Source organism: Oncorhynchus nerka, linkage group LG22 (assembly GCF_034236695.1).
Source record: "Oncorhynchus nerka isolate Pitt River linkage group LG22, Oner_Uvic_2.0, whole genome shotgun sequence".
NCBI lineage: Eukaryota > Metazoa > Chordata > Actinopteri > Salmoniformes > Salmonidae > Oncorhynchus > Oncorhynchus nerka.
This window is the reverse complement of record NC_088417.1, coordinates 6,766,930-6,783,488: the sequence shown is the minus strand read 5'-3', so window position 1 is coordinate 6,783,488 and position 16,559 is coordinate 6,766,930. Positions and strand designations below refer to the sequence as shown.

The 16,559-nt window shown below is 44.0% G+C and overlaps 1 protein-coding gene across 1 annotated transcript in view; it reads right to left on the bottom strand.

The window, feature by feature from the left end:
* LOC115127600 (nuclear receptor coactivator 2-like) overlaps positions 1 to 7,927 on the bottom strand; it is a 352,732-nt gene extending 344,805 nt beyond the window's left edge. Inside the window, exon 1 of the mRNA XM_065006881.1 lies at positions 7,719 to 7,927. The gene's annotated coding sequence lies outside the window, so the exon portion shown is untranslated. The remainder of the gene's footprint in view (positions 1 to 7,718) is intronic.
* Between the last annotated feature and the right edge of the window lie 8,632 nt (positions 7,928 to 16,559).

Genomic DNA, 16,559 nt, shown 5'->3' with positions numbered 1-16,559 from the left:
CCCGGTGTCCTCCGTCGAAATTATTGCGTAATCTCCAGCTCCATGCGCGTTTCCATTTCTTCAGAGGAGAAAGTCAACTGCCACGAATGATTTATCATCGATAGATATGTGAAAAACATCTTGAGGATTGATTCTAAACATCGTTTGCCATGTTTCTGTCGATATTATGGAGTTAATTTGGAAAAAAGTTTGCGTTGTAATGACTTAATTTTCGGATTTTTTTCTTACCCAAATCTGATGAACAAAACGGAGCGATTTGTCCTACACAAATAATATTTTTGGAAAAACTGAACATTTGCTATCTAACAGAGTCTTCTCATTGAAAACATCTGAAGTTCTTCAAAGGTAAATTATTTTATTTGAATGCTTTTCTTGTTTTTGTGAAAATGTTGCATGCTGAATACTAGGCTTAATGCTATGCTAGCTATCAATACTGTTACACAAATGCTTGTTTAGCTATGGTTCAAAAGCATATTTTGAAAATCTGAGATGAGTGTTGTTAACAAAAGGCTAAGCTTGAGAGCTAATATATTTATTTCATTTCATTTGCGATTTTCATGAATAGTTAACGTTGCGTTATGGTAAAGAACCATGAACTTTAACCACGCCTCATATTGGTCCTCCGATCCTTCTCGCCTCTCCTCTTCGGAGGAAGAGTGGGTCGACAAGTATCTCGTACTGAGGAAAGTCGTATTTCATGCTCATGAATGTGCTGGTTGTCATACCACTGCTGCCATTTCAATGGCATTTTGAGAACATGTTGTGAACATGAGAACACCAACTAGCTCCATTCAAACAACTGACTGGAGAAATAAACGGATCGACTGTGTCTGCAGCAGACTGTCATGGCATTGAAAAGCCTGATCAACAAAACCACCAACACTGTGAAAAAGCGATTCATTGGCATTCTCTCTTTACGGTGTCACCACCATGTTCGATGCTAGGTACAAGGACCGCTACTTCTTTAACAGGCATTCTCTCTTTAGTGTCGCCACCATGCTGGATGCTAGGTACAAGGACCGCTACTTCTTTAACAGGCTTTCTCTCTGAGCCTCCTTACTGTGTCGCCACCATGCTCGATGCTAGGTACAAGGACCGCTACTTCTTTAACAGGCATTCTCTCTTTACAGTGTCGCCACCATGCTGGATGCTAGGTACAAGGACCGCTACTTCTTTAATAGGCATTCTCTCTTTAGTGTCGCCACCATGCTGGATGCTAGGTACAAGGACCACTACTTCTTTAACAGGCTTTCTCTCTGAGCCTCCTTACTGTGTCGCCACCATGTTCGATGCTAGGTACAAGGACCGCTACTTCTTTAACAGGCATTCTCTCTTTAGTGTCGCCACCATGCTGGATGCTAGGTACAAGGACCGCTACTTCTTTAACAGGCATTCTCTCTTTAGTGTCGCCACCATGCTGGATGCTAGGTACAAGGACCGCTACTTCTTTAACAGGCTTTCTCTCTTTAGTGTCGCCACCATGCTCGATGCTAGGTACAAGGACCGCTACTTCTTTAACAGGCATTCTCTCTTTACAGTGTCGCCACCATGCTGGATGCTAGGTACAAGGACCGCTACTTCTTTAATAGGCATTCTCTCTTTAGTGTCGCCACCATGCTGGATGCTAGGTACAAGGACCGCTACTTCTTTAACAGGCTTTCTCTCTGAGCCTCCTTACTGTGTCGCCACCATGTTCGATGCTAGGTACAAGGACCGCTACTTCTTTAACAGGCATTCTCTCTTTACGGTGTCGCCACCATGCTCGATGCTAGGTACAAGGACCGCTACTTCTTTAACAGGCATTCTCTCTTTAGTGTCGCCACCATGCTGGATGCTAGGTACAAGGACCGCTACTTCTTTAACAGGCATTCTCTCTTTAGTGTCGCCACCATGCTGGATGCTAGGTACAAGGACCGCTACTTCTTTAACAGGCTTTCTCTCTGAGCCTCCTTACTGTGTCGCCACCATGCTCGATGCTAGGTACAAGGACCGCTACTTCTTTAACAGGCATTCTCTCTTTACAGTGTCGCCACCATGCTGGATGCTAGGTACAAGGACCGCTACTTCTTTAATAGGCATTCTCTCTTTAGTGTCGCCACCATGCTGGATGCTAGGTACAAGGACCGCTACTTCTTTAACACAGGCTTTCTCTGAGCCTCTTACTGTGTCGCCACCATGCTCGATGCTAGGTACAAGGACCGCTACTTCTTTAACAGGCATTCTGCTGGATGCTTACGGTGTCGCCACCATGCTCGATGCTAGGTACAAGGACCGCTACTTCTTTAACAGGCATTCTCTCTTTAGTGTCGCCACCATGCTGGATGCTAGGTACAAGGACCGCTACTTCTTTAACAGGCATTCTCTCTTTAGTGTCGCCACCATGCTGGATGCTAGGTACAAGGACCGCTACTTCTTTAACAGGCTTTCTCTCTGAGCCTCCTTACTGTGTCGCCACCATGCTCGATGCTAGGTACAAGGACCGCTACTTCTTTAACAGGCTTTCTCTCTGAGCCTCCTTACTGTGTCGCCACCATGCTCGATGCTAGGTACAAGGACCACTACTTCTTTAACAGGCATTCTCTCTTTACTGTGTCGCCACCATGCTCGATGCTAGGTACAAGGACCGCTACTTCTTTAACAGGCATTCTCTCTTTACAGTGTCGCCACCATGCTCGATGCTAGGTACAAGGACCGCTACTTCTTTAACAGGCATTCTCTCTTTACAGTGTCGCCACCATGCTGGATGCTAGGTACAAGGACCGCTACTTCTTTAATAGGCATTCTCTCTTTAGTGTCGCCACCATGCTGGATGCTAGGTACAAGGACCGCTACTTCTTTAACAGGCTTTCTCTCTGAGCCTCCTTACTGTGTCGCCACCATGTTCGATGCTAGGTACAAGGACCGCTACTTCTTTAACAGGCATTCTCTCTTTACGGTGTCGCCACCATGCTGGATGCTAGGTACAAGGACCGCTACTTCTTTAACAGGCATTCTCTCTTTAGTGTCGCCACCATGCTGGATGCTAGGTACAAGGACCGCTACTTCTTTAACAGGCATTCTCTCTTTACGGTGTCGCCACCATGCTCGATGCTAGGTACAAGGACCGCTACTTCTTTAACAGGCATTCTGTCTTTACAGTGTCGCCACCATGCTCGATGCTAGGTACAAGGACCGCTACTTCTTTAACAGGCATTCTCTCTTTAGTGTCGCCACCATGCTGGATGCTAGGTACAAGGACCGCTACTTCTTTAACAGGCTTTCTCTCTGAGCCTCCTTACTGTGTCGCCACCATGCTCGATGCTAGCTACAAGGACCGCTACTTCTTTAACAGGCATTCTGTCTTTACAGTGTCGCCACCATGCTGGATGCTAGGTACAAGGACCGCTACTTCTTTAACAGGCATTCTCTCTTTAGTGTCGCCACCATGCTGGATGCTAGGTACAAGGACCGCTACTTCTTTAACAGGCTTTCTCTCTGAGCCTCCTTACTGTGTCGCCACCATGTTCGATGCTAGGTACAAGGACCACTACTTCTTTAACAGGCATTCTCTCTTTAGTGTCGCCACCATGCTCGATGCTAGGTACAAGGACCGCTACTTCTTTAACAGGCATTCTCTCTTTACGGTGTCGCCACCATGCTGGATGCTAGGTACAAGGACCGCTACTTCTTTAACAGGCATTCTCTCTTTAGTGTCGCCACCATGCTGGATGCTAGGTACAAGGACCGCTACTTCTTTAACAGGCATTCTCTCTTTACGGTGTCGCCACCATGCTCGATGCTAGGTACAAGGACCGCTACTTCTTTAACAGGCATTCTCTCTTTACGGTGTCGCCACCATGCTGGATGCTAGGTACAAGGACCGCTACTTCTTTAACAGGCTTTCTCTCTGAGCCTCCTTACTGTGTCGCCACCATGCTCGATGCTAGGTACAAGGACCACTACTTCTTTAACAGGCATTCTCTCTTTACTGTGTCGTCACCATGCTCGATGCTAGGTACAAGGACCGCTACTTCTTTAACAGGCATTCTCTCTTTACAGTGTCGCCACCATGCTGGATGCTAGGTACAAGGACCGCTACTTCTTTAACAGGCATTCTCTCTTTAGTGTCGCCACCATGCTGGATGCTAGGTACAAGGACCGCTACTTCTTTAACAGGCTTTCTCTCTGAGCCTCCTTACTGTGTCGCCACCATGTTCGATGCTAGGTACAAGGCCCGCTACTTCTTTAACAGGCATTCTCTCTTTACGGTGTCGCCACCATGCTGGATGCTAGGTACAAGGACCGCTACTTCTTTAACAGGCATTCTCTCTTTACTGTGTCACCACCATGCTCGATGCTAGGTACAAGGACCGCTACTTCTTTAACAGGCATTCTCTCTTTACGGTGTCGCCACCATGCTGGATGCTAGGTACAAGGACCGCTACTTCTTTAACAGGCTTTCCCTCTGAGCCTCCTTACTGTGTCGCCACCATGCTCGATGCTAGGTACAAGGACCGCTACTTCTTTAACAGGCTTTCTCTCTGAGCCTCCTTACTGTGTCGCCACCATGCTCGATGCTAGGTACAAGGACCACTACTTCTTTAACAGGCATTCTCTCTTTACTGTGTCGTCACCATGCTCGATGCTAGGTACAAGGACCGCTACTTCTTTAACAGGCATTCTCTCTTTACGGTGTCGCCACCATGCTCGATGCTAGGTACAAGGACCGCTACTTCTTTAACAGGCATTCTGTCTTTACAGTGTCGCCACCATGCTCGATGCTAGGTACAAGGACCGCTACTTCTTTAATAGGCATTCTCTCTTTAGTGTCGCCACCATGCTGGATGCTAGGTACAAGGACCGCTACTTCTTTAACAGGCTTTCTCTCTGAGCCTCCTTACTGTGTCGCCACCATGCTGGATGCTAGGTACAAGGACCGCTACTTCTTTAACAGGCATTCTCTCTTTAGTGTCGCCACCATGCTGGATGCTAGGTACAAGGACCGCTACTTCTTTAACAGGCATTCTCTCTTTACGGTGTCGCCACCATGCTCGATGCTAGGTACAAGGACCGCTACTTCTTTAACAGGCATTCTGTCTTTACAGTGTCGCCACCATGCTCGATGCTAGGTACAAGGACCGCTACTTCTTTAACAGGCATTCTCTCTTTAGTGTCGCCACCATGCTGGATGCTAGGTACAAGGACCGCTACTTCTTTAACAGGCTTTCTCTCTGAGCCTCCTTACTGTGTCGCCACCATGCTCGATGCTAGCTACAAGGACCGCTACTTCTTTAACAGGCATTCTGTCTTTACAGTGTCGCCACCATGCTGGATGCTAGGTACAAGGACCGCTACTTCTTTAACAGGCATTCTCTCTTTAGTGTCGCCACCATGCTGGATGCTAGGTACAAGGACCGCTACTTCTTTAACAGGCTTTCTCTCTGAGCCTCCTTACTGTGTCGCCACCATGCTCGATGCTAGGTACAAGGACCGCTACTTCTTTAATAGGCATTCTCTCTTTAGTGTCGCCACCATGCTCGATGCTAGGTACAAGGACCGCTACTTCTTTAACAGGCATTCTCTCTGAGAGTGGAAGACTCCTCTCGTCTTAAACATGTATTACACACATTGCATCTTCCCATTACAAGGAAGAATATTGAATAAACTTCATTTGACCATACTTTACCTGTTGTCCACTGTTTTTTTTTTTAAGGTCCTTATGTAGGACATAATCTGAGACAATGTCTACAGAATAGTGTTGTTAAGACCAGCTTTCAGTGTGCTGGCCTGTATATCGGTTATATACCACAATTCACACATGTCAACAACACTTAACCGAAGCACAGACCTAAAGTCAGTGGTGTGAAGTACTACTTATGTAAAAACACTGAAGTACTAAAGTAAAAACCCTTTAAAGTACTACTTAAGTAGGTTTTTTTTGGGGAGTATTTGTACTTTCATTCACTATTTACTTTTACTCCACTACGTCCCTAAAAAAAATAAGTACTTGATACATGTTGAATGCTTAGCAGGACAGAAATGGTCCAGTTCACGCACTTATCAAGAGAACATCCCTGGTCATCCCTACTGCCTCTGGTCTGGAGGACTCACTAAACACAAATGCTTCATTTGTTAATTATGTCTGAGTGTGCACCTGGCTATCCATAAAATGTATAAACAAGAAAATGGTGCAGTTTGCTTTGCTTTAATATAAGGAATTTGAGGTGATTTACACTTTAACTTTTGATACTTAAGTATATTTAGAACAAAAATACTTTTACTCAAGTAGTATTTTACAGGGTGACTTTTACTTGAGTAACTTTCTTAAGGCATCTATACTTTTACTCAAGTATGACAATTGGGTACTTCTCCCACTACTGCCTAAAGTTGTCCCACTGCGATCAGCCGGCGAATTTCACAAGCACTTCCAACTTATTTTGATGGGGCTCCCAAGTGGCGCAGCGGTCTAAGGCACTGGATCTCAGTTCGAATCCAGGCTGTATCACAACCGGCCGGGAGTCCTATAGGGCGGCGCATAAATTGGCCCAGCTTCGTCCGGGTTTGGGCCATAATTGTAAAAAAGAATTAGTTCTGAACTGCCTTGCCTAGTTAAACGCTCAATTAAAAAAATTTAAAAATGTTTCCACATTGTGGATCACATGAAACGCATTAGGAGATGGAAAATACAAGTGACAGAGCCTGCCAAAACAGATGAGTAAACAACACTGTGTATATTTGTTCTCCACCACCATCCCGGCAAAAGCACTGACAACTGGTCAAGTCAAATATCCTTTTCTTCAATCTACTGGTAGACTATTTTACAGCGAGCACCTTTAGGACTGTTACCATGGCTAATCAGTCTGATATTTAATAAGCAAGGCACATTTTTGGTTAACATTTTGTGTGTGTATGACAACAAAAGGAGGGGGGGTATTTACTGCCCCCCACGGAGAGAGAAAAGACAAGCAATTTGTTACATTCCTTCAAAACGAAACAGTCTGAGGAGGGGGGAATATTTCACAAAATGTATCACTAGACTGACTTGGTGGGAGTCCAGAGGAACTCAGCATCAGTGTTTCTCTGGAGGTCTGTCAGTTGCACACCGCTGTTGTAACGTTGCAGCTTTGCCACCGAGCGACATTGCAACTAAAGCAACCATATGCCGTGCAGAAAGAAAGCTGACTTCAAAGTCACTGATATAAAGGAGAATAACGTGAAACCAATTAGTTTACCTTTTGTCATTTATATAGTTAGGTAAGTGTGATTCAGGATGAACAACCAAACACACAGTTAACTAGCCACGGAGAGGGTGTCTGAAAACATTGTGTCCACTGGTGTAGATAGATAAATGGTTTCTAGTCTTGGAAGATCAGCGCGATTGAAATCGGTGAACTTCAGTTCAGTCAGAAATACTACATATTCCCCGGTGCACAATGCATTTGTTACAAATGCAACAAACAAACCAAAAAAAGCACTGTATATCTGCCAAGGCCCTTAAAACGACTGGTGAAAATGGGCCAAGAATTGCAAGGGAACAACTTAGGAAGTCAGTAAAGTGTGAAGGTATAACATGTAGCTGGCAGTGTGGTCGGCAGCCTCGCATAGCAGGCTAACCAAGCTAATCAATACTGCATCACACAACCGAGATTGAATCGCTCACGAAATGTGGGCACGAATTTCACACCAAAAAAACACACACGCACACAGCAAAAACAACCAAAGCCCACAGGTGTACTTACGACTTGTAACTTGCCGTCGCTTGTGTTGTGTTAAATCCCGTGTGTTAAACCCGGTCTGACCTTCCGTTGAGGGGAAACAGACATACTGCTAGCTGACTGTGCTGCCGCCATGTTCCTCCGACTGCTCTGTGCTGCTGGCTGGCTGCTTGTTTATCTCGCTAACAAGCCTTCCCCCACACACACACTACCACTACCATACACACACTACCACACACTACCACTACCATACACACACTACTACACACACACACACACTACCACTACCACACACACACTACCACTACCATACACACACACACACACACTACCACTACCACACACACACTACCATACACACACACTACCACTACCATACACACACTACTACACACACACTACCACTACCATACACACACTACCACACACACACTACCATACACACATACACACACTACCACACACACACACTACCATACACACACTACCACACACACACACTACCATACACACACTACCACACACACACACACACTACCATACACACACACTACCACACACACACACACACTACCATACACACACACTACCACAGAGAGGAGCACCTGGATTAGCGGGGTCTCTCTCTGGTATGGACCACTGCCCTGCCTCGACATAACCAAGCAGCAACAACCTGTCCAGTGTATGATATAGCAAGGAGAAACAGCGTGAAGTTAGTTTCATCAAGGGAGGATAGGATACAAATACATAGTTCTTTGATAGGCTAACGTGACAGTAGCCATAGCCTATCACATTGCTGAACCTATAACCTGTTTATTAACAATTACATTAACATGTAGACTAAACACAAATTGAGTTATTGGCCTAAAAGGTGCTTATTACACTTTAGTTTATTCATCAGAATGTTTTTTTTTCTATAAAAGTCATTCATAAATAGAACATTGAATGAAATTAATATACAATGTACTTTAACTTATTATTTATAATAAATAGTGATTGTACATAGTTTGATTAGTAACATGGAGTAAACATATCATCAATGATCATTGGTTAGGTCCCAAATGACACCCTATATTGCCTGTGTAGTTCACTACTTTTGACCAAAGCCCCATGGGAATGCAGTGCCATTTGGGATGGAGCAGAAGGGAAGAGCTGAACAAAGCAGAAAGAACCAAGAGAGAATTCTAGAACCTGACTCATGACATGGTCTCAGAGTGAGCTAACACACACACACACACACACACACACACACACTAACACACACGCTAACACACACACGCTAACACACACACACACACACGCTAACACACACGCACGCACACACGCTAACACACACATGCACGCTAACACACGCACACGCACGCTAACACACACGCACGCACGCTAACACACACGCACACGCACGCTAACACACACACACGCACGCACGCTAACACACACACACACACACACACGACAGCCCAGAGACATAAATTACTCTGAATGATACTTAATAATCAACACATATACTACCTCAGTATTCATAACATGAATAGGAAGATCAGGTGAGCAATAATTCAAGATTATGTCTATTTTTGTCATAGACACACAATACACATGTTAGTCACGGTCCAACAAAATGCCACGTTCATGTTCCCTCTCACTCATTTTACATGTGTTTATTTGAAATGTAACATTTATTTAACTAGGCAAGTCAGTTAAGAACAAATTATTATTGACAATGACGGCCTACACCGGCCAAACCCGGACGACGCTGGGCCAAACCCGGACGACGACGCTGGGCCAAACCCGGACGACGACGCTGGGCCAAACCCGGACGACGACGCTGGGCCAAACCCGGACGACGCTGGGCCAAACCCGGACGACGCTGGGCCAAACCCGGACGACGCTGGGCCAAACCCGGACGACGCTGGGCCAAACCCGGACGACGCTGGGCCAAACCCGGACGACAATGGTCCGTGCCTCGCCCTATGGGACTCCCAATCACGGCCGGATGGGATACAGCCTGGATTCGAACCTGTGACTGTAGTGACGCCTCTTGCACTGAGATGCAGGGCCTCTATAAGACCAATAACAACAATAATAGGTCATTAATTAAGTTTATCCCGAATCAAAGTGACATTTATCTGTTATCATTTGTTTATTCATTTGTCAGGTGCAACCGATGTATACTTTACTGTGAAATGTTTACTGACAAGCCCTAAGTAAGCCAAATGAAATACACAAGAATGGAGCTACACTCAGGGAGTACCAGTACCAGATCAATATTTGACCTTTATTTTACTAGGCAAGTCAATTCAATAAATTCTTATTTTTACAATGACGGCCTACCGGGGAACAGTGGGTTAACTGCGTTGTTCAGGGGCAGAACGACAAATTTGTACCTTGTCAGCTCCGGGATTTGATCTTGCAACCTTTCGGTTACTAGAGCAAAATGCTCTAACCACTAGGCTACGCTGGATATGCAGAGGTACAAGGTACTGTATTCGAGGTAGATATGTACCTGAAGGCAGGGTAAAGTGACTGGGCATCAGGATAGATAATAATAAGGTATTGGAGGTACATATGTACATGAAGGCAGGGTAAAGTGACTAGGCATCAGGATAGATAATAATGAGGTATTTGAGGTAGATATGTACATGAAGGCAGGGTAAAGTGACTAGGCATCAGGATAGATAATAATGAGGTATTTGAGGTAGATATGTACATGAAGGCAGGGTAAAGTGACTAGGCATCAGGATAGATAATAATAAGGTATTTGAGGTAGATATGTACATGAAGGCAGGGTAAAGTGACTAGGCATCAGGATAGATAATAATGAGGTATTTGAGGTAGATATGTACATGAAGGCAGGGTAAAGTGACTAGGCATCAGGATAGATAATAATGAGGTATTTGAGGTAGATATGTACATGAAGGCAGGGTAAAGTGACTAGGCATCAGGATAGATAATAATGAGGTATTTGAGGTAGATATGTACATGAAGGCAGGGTAAAGTGACTAGGCATCAGGATAGATAATAATAATAAGGTATTTGACGTAGATATGTACATGAAGGAGGGTAAAGTGACTAGGCATCAGGATAGATAATAATGAGGTATTTGAGGTAGATGTGTACATGAAGGCAGGGTAAAGTGACTAGGCATCAGGATAGATAATAAGGTATTTGAGGTAGATATCAGGAGGGTCCATAGGGTTCTGGTTAGGGTCCATAGGGTTCTGGTCAGGAGGGTCCATAGGGTTCTAGTTAGGGTCCATAGGGTTCTGGTTAGGGTCCATAGGGTTCTGGTCAGGAGGGTCCATAGGGTTCTGGTCAGGAGGGTCCATAGGGTTCTGGTCAGGGTCCATAGGGTTCTGGTCAGGAGGGTCCTTAAGGTTCTGGTCAGGACCCATAGGGTTCTGGTCAGGAGGGTCCATAGGGTTCTGGTCAGGACCCATAGGGTTCTGGTCAGGAGGGTCCTTAACGTTCTGGTCAGGAGGGTCCATAAGATTCTGGTCAGGACCCATAGGGTTCTGGTGAGGAGGGTCCATAAGCTTCTGGTCAGGACCCATAGGGTTCTGGTCAGGAGGGTCCATAAGGTTCTGGTCAGGACCCATAGGGTTCTGGTCAGGGTCCATAAGGTTCTGGTCAGGACCCATAGGGTTCTGGTCAGGGTCCATAAGGTTCTGGTCAGGACCCATAGGGCTCTAGTCAAAAGTAGTGCACTATGTAAGGAATAGGGTTCTGGTCAGGAGGGTCCATAACGTTCTGGTCAGGAGGGTCCATAAGGTTCTGGTCAGGAGGGTCCATAGGGTTCTGGTCAGGGTCCATAGGGTTCTGGTCAGGACCCATAGGGCTCTAGTCAAAAGTAGTGCACTATGTAAGGAATAGGGTTCTGGTCAGGAGGGTCCATAAGGTTCTGGTCAGGAGGGTCCATAGGGTTCTGGTCAGGGTCCATAGGGTTCTGGTCAGGGTCCATAGGGCTCTAGTCAAAAGTAGTGCACTATGTAAGGAATAGGGTTCTGGTCAGGAGGGTCCATAAGGTTCTGGTCAGGAGGGTCCATAAGGTTCTGGTCAGGAGGGTCCATAAGGTTCTGGTCAGGAGGGTCCATAGGGTTCTGGTCAGGACCCATAGGGCTCTGGTCTAAAGTAGTGCACTATGTAAGGAATAGGGTTCTGGTCAGGACCCATAGGGCTCTGGTCTAAAGTAGTGCACTATGTAAGGAATAGGGTTCTGGTCAGGACCCATAGGGCTCTAGTCAAAAGTAGTGCACTATGTAAGGAATAGGGTTCTGGTCAGGACCCATAGGGCTCTGGTCAAAAGTAGTGCACTATGTAAGGAATAGGGTTCTGGTCAGGGTCCATAAGGTTCTGGTCAGGACCCATAGTGCTCTGGTCTAAAGTAGTGCACTATGTAAGGAATAGGGTTCTGGTCAGGACCCATAGGGCTATGGTCTAAAGTAGTGCACTATGTAAGGAATAGGGCTCTGGTCTAAAGTAGTGCACTATGTAAGGAATAGGGCTCTGGTCTAAAGTAGTGCACTATGTAAGGAATAGGGTTCTGGTCTAAAGTAATGCACTATGTAAGAAATAGGGTTCTGGTCTAAAGTAGTGCACTATGTAAGGAATAGGGCTCTGGTCTAAAGTAGTGCACTATGTAAGGAATAGGGCTCTGGTCTAAAGTAGTGCACTATGTAAGGAATAGGGCTCTGGTCTAAAGTAGTGCACTATGTAAGGAATAGGGCTCCATGTGAGACGTCAGTGTGGTCTGCAGGGGACGAGTGTAGAAATGAGGGTAAAGGAATGGTTGTCAGTGGAAAACAATGTTCCCGGCTCCGGTGGCTAAGTAGGTTACCTCTGCTGCTCCTAAAAGTTCTGGTCTACTTCAAACATTCTCGCTGAATCAGCTTTCAACTGTTTAATGAAATTATTTCAACCTAGAGGTCTTCTGTCCTGTCAACAATCTCAAAACCTTTGATATGATACACAATATTAAGACATTAGGTTACCTTAATAACTCCTGTGATAGCTCACAAATTACAAATTAATTTGCATAACTGACAATTCTAACAATGATCTTTAGAAAAAAAACGTGACTTTTTAAACCACAGATGGATAAATTCTATATTTCAGTTCACTGTAAAATTGCATATCAATATTTTAACGCAGTTTGTGTGAAGCATAGCACCACCATGTGGTCCTTGCATAGAATTATTTTAACCTAGTTTCAACTCATGAACTTTGACCTCTACATTTTACGTTTACATTTTAGTCCATTTAGCTGACAATCTTATACAAGGCCTGTCATGCCAAATCATGTTTTGGAAGTTCTAACGACAGCCCTAGCAACGGAAGCTAGAACTCATGGAATCCCATTGTGACACGGGGGGGGGGGGGGGGGGGGGGGGGCGTTTTTTTGGAATGACAAGCCTGGTTTACCAAAAGCATTTTAAGACTAAGTTTATCGTTAGTACCTTCGTAGCCGCATCGTTAAATCTCAGAGCTGTTTCATTTAACCCCATCAGTCCCGAAACCCAGCTTTTCATTATCTTTCATTTATGTGCCCTTATATTTAACCTCACAATTAAGTGTTTTACAATGTTATTTTCTGGACAACCAGGGCTACAAGTAGAACACAAAGCAATTTGACTATCCATGACCAGAGACAAATGTGAAGAGTTTGGAATTTGTGACAGCAATTAAGTGAGCTTATTACAGTATTATAGACATTATGTCCCATAGGGCGGCGCACAATTGGCCCAGCGTCGACTTGGTTTAACCAGTGTAGGCCTTCATTGTAAATAAGAATTTGTTCTTAACTGACTTGCCTTGTTAAACAAAAGGTTAATTAAAGGATGCATAAAAAAATATATATATATATATGAATCACAGACAGTGTCACCAGCAAACAACCCCCACACCTCCTCCTCCATGCTTCACGGTTGGAACCACACATGCGGAGATCATCCGTTCACCTACAAAGACATGGCGGATGGAACCAGAAATCTCTCATTTGGACTCATCAGACCAAAGGACAGATTTCCACCGGTCTAATGTCCATTGCTCATGTTTCTTGGCCCAAGCAAGTCTCTTCTTATTATTGGTGTCCTTTAGTATTGGTTTCTTTGCAGCAATTCAACCATGAAGGCCTGATTCACACAGCCTCCTCTGAACAGTTGATGTTGAGATGTGTCTGTTACTTGAACTCTGTGAAGCATTTATTTGGCCTGCAATCTGAGGCTGGTAACTCTAATGAACTTATCCTCTGCAACAGAGGAAACTCTGGGTCTTCCTTTCCTGTGGCGGTCCTCATGAGAGCCAGTTTCATCATAGCGCTTGATGGTTTTTGAGACAGCACTTGAAGAAACTTTCAAAGTTCTTGAAATTTTCCAGATAGACTTAAAAGTAATGGATTTTCATTTCTCTTTGCTTATTTGAGCTGTTCTTGCCATAATATGGACTTGATATTTTACCAAATAGGGCTATCTTCTGTATAGAGCAACTTACAGGAGCAATTAAGGTTGAGTGCCTTGCTCAATGGGCACCGGCAGATTTTTCACCTAGTCGACCCCAGGTATCGGACCAGCGACCAGTCTCCTCACCTCTAGCTGAAGTGTATTCATTGGGATCGTTGAGGTAGTAAAATTCATTATAATTTGTGTTTTTTCACATAATTACATTTTTGGTCATTTAGCATCTTAGTTCATTTTTTTTTACCTTTATTTAACCAGGCAAGTCAGTTAAGAAAAAATTCTTATTTTCAATGACGGCCTAGGAACAGTGGGTTAACTGCCTGTTCAGGGGCAGAACGACCTTGTCAGATCAGGGGTTTGAACTTGCAACCTTCCGGCTACTAGTCCAACGCTCTAACCACTAGGCTACCCTGCCGCCCCATTCAACTAATAGATAAGACAACCACATCGCAGTCAAACATTACATAACTTCACTATATTTCTACAAATAGCATCTTAGTTTAATAACAATTTGACACGTTTCTTTTGTGTAAATAATGTTTAATGGCAACGAGTGGGCATGTTGAACAACAGTAAAGCGCCAAGGTGGGTTTTATGCCCTGTGTCATGAGGAGAACTAGCATTTGGCACGTTCAGTTAAAAATATAATAAAAAGGGCATAAAAAAAGAACAACGAAACATTTCTTTATCCATAATGTCTTCAACAACAAAATTCTATTCTCGTGGACATGGTCAAAGGAGACATAAATACAATGTCTACATCCCCCAATGGCACCCTAATTGTCTTTATATAGTGCACTACTTTACACCTGAGTCCTAGTCAAAAAGTAGTGCACTATATAGGGAAATGGGGTGCCATTTAGCTCACAGCCCTTCATGTAGATCTGAAAAGAGAGATATAGGGAACATATCCTGTCAGTGCCTTGGTAGGCACTCTAGATTATCTCTAAAAACAACATAACTCCACAGTTGTATCCCAAATGACACATATATATGGGCAGTGGTCATGGCACCCTATTCCCTATATAGTGTACAGAGACAATGGGCTGAGGTCATAAGTAGTGCACTAATATATGTATATATGTGTGGTTGTGTGTGTGTATGTATGTATGTATGCATGCATGCATGTCTGTCTGTCTGTCTGTATGTGTGTATGTATGTATGTGTGTATGTGTGTATACATGTATGTATGTATACATGTATGTATGTATGTATGTATGTCTGTCTGTCTGTATGTATACATGTATGTATGTATGCATGTATGTATGTGTGTGTGTATGTATGTATGTATGTATGTATGTATGTATGGAATAGGGTGTCATTTAGGATGCACATCAATAATTGCTTCCTCCCTCCACATAGAGTGACCACTGATCCTACCATTGGCTGGAAGGATGCATATTAAACAGAGACTTAAAACAGGGACCCGTTTTTTTCTGGTTTTTTTTTTACAGCACCAACACAAAAGGCTTGAAAAGCAAATTAAAACTCTAAATTCTCTAGAATGGCTTCCTATCCTTGTCCCCTGTCCTGCGTTCTCACTGCCAGTGTCCTGAGAGAATGTCTGGGACTCAGATGGAACCCCATTCCTTCTGTAGTGCACTACTTTTGACCACGACCAATACAAAAGTGGAGCACTATATTGGGTGCACTATATTATATCAAAAGTGGAGCACTATATTGGGAATAAGAATGGCATTTGGGACACACACACTGGTAGGTTAAAGCACTGTGGTGGGAAAGCAATGAATCCCATCCAGTCTAGTAACCCTTGTGTTGATGAAGGAAAGGAAACAAGGGGGAATGAAGCCGTTTCAACTACTGGAAAAGAGAAGAAGAAGGATGTAACTAAACCTCTGATACAGACTGAGGGAAAGTAGGCAGGTGCATGGAGTTTCTCTGCTAGTGATTCCAAACAGATGGGAATGAATTCAAGAAGCCCTTTTTGTTAAAGAAACAGAATGTCATACAGTCTGATAAATGAAAATGTTGGAAGGGAAAAAAAATGGCATATGAAATGTTTGACTTTAGAAACTGAAAACACTGATTTCTTTTTCTTCTCCATCATTCCTGAAATTTTAAAACTGTACAAAACAATCTGTATCAATAGGCACTTAAATAAGTTATATATATATATATATATTTTTTTATTATTATTTTCTTTTTCTGTAGTAATGGCACGTGACGATAATGGGAGAAAAAAAAAACATCGGGATCACTTGAGATTGGCAAGGAGCAGATAAAGCAGAGGTGCATTGTGGAGTTTGTAGTCCTACTGGGAGGAGCTGTAGTCCTTCAGATGATAAGATCTAGGTTGAAGTTTCACCATACTGTTTATACCAATTCAATACATTTTGATCTCCAGAAGTGCTTAGGGGGGCCAGGGTTCCCCAACCGGAAGCCCATTGGCCAT